Source organism: Sinocyclocheilus anshuiensis, unplaced genomic scaffold (genome assembly GCF_001515605.1).
Source record: "Sinocyclocheilus anshuiensis isolate Anshui unplaced genomic scaffold, SAMN03320099.WGS_v1.1 scaffold1497, whole genome shotgun sequence".
Classification (NCBI taxonomy): domain Eukaryota; kingdom Metazoa; phylum Chordata; class Actinopteri; order Cypriniformes; family Cyprinidae; genus Sinocyclocheilus; species Sinocyclocheilus anshuiensis.
In genome coordinates this window covers 518,160-519,198 of record NW_015543492.1, presented here as the reverse complement: position 1 = coordinate 519,198, position 1,039 = coordinate 518,160, and the positions used below count along the sequence as shown (strand labels likewise).

At 33.2% G+C, this 1,039-nt stretch overlaps 1 protein-coding gene across 1 annotated transcript in view; it reads left to right on the top strand.

Moving 5' to 3' along the window:
• The window catches only part of LOC107694743 (solute carrier family 45 member 4-like), a 28,785-nt gene that overhangs the window by 11,806 nt on the left and 15,940 nt on the right, over positions 1 to 1,039 (top strand). The gene's annotated exons all lie outside the window — the stretch shown is intronic.

Sequence of the window (1,039 nt, the reverse complement as noted above, 5' to 3'; positions counted from 1 at the left end):
TGTGTGGTGATCCTATTACAGCCCTGGACGTCTCCTCTAAAGATAGAGCTGATTCCTGTGAGAGTCTTCTGCCTCTCTGCGTGTGAATTATTGTTGCACTGCCAATCTGTGCATGATTGTCGTCTGCATGAGGTTATGCGCGTTATACGGCGCTTATGATGGATGGCTGGTGTGTGACGCAGACAGATGTGTGTATTCTGTCACTATAACAGCCTCACAGAACACACACACCATGAAGGACGCGGTTCAGACTGAGCTCTTGATCTGGATGAGAAATGCTTGTTTTGTTTGGTGTAATTATGAAATTACACCACTTAAAGTGGCTAACAGATTGCTTTGTTTTTCTTTCTGGAAATACTGCACATGCTTCAGTGTGTCAGTGGCTCTGTAACTACAGAAAGCTTCTCCAGAATGTTTTTTAAAGCATCATATGCACGTTTCTGACATGATTCCTGAAGGTAGACGACAATATTATGGTGACACTGCAGACGGTCTACCAATCATTTCATCTCAGTCATTTTTATAAATGACAAGATTTTGTCATTCTCTCTTTCTGTTTCTTTAGCGGTAAGTCTGTCATGCTTTCCTGGCGTTTATTACACAGGTGGTTATCATATTTCCTGCTTTGAAAGTTTCATAGAATTTTTTTTTCATCTTTTTTTTTCATGAGTACGGAATTATTTTTATTTTATATTTTATTTTATTTTTAATAGAATTGTATTTTTTTATTTTATTCATATTTTCTGAGCCACAAATAATTTGTATTTTTTATTTTATTTTGATAGATTTTTTTCTTTTATTCATCTTTTCCATGAGTACTGAATTTTTTATTTTATATTTTATACAATGACAATATGATTTTATCGTTCTCTCTTTCTGTTTCTTTATATTTCTTTAGCAGTAAGTCTGTCATGCTTTCCTGGCATTTATTACTCCGATGGTTATTATATTTCCTGCTTTGAAAGTTTCATAGAATTTTTTTTTTCATCCTTTTTTAATGGGTACTGAATTATTTTTATTTTATATATATATATATATA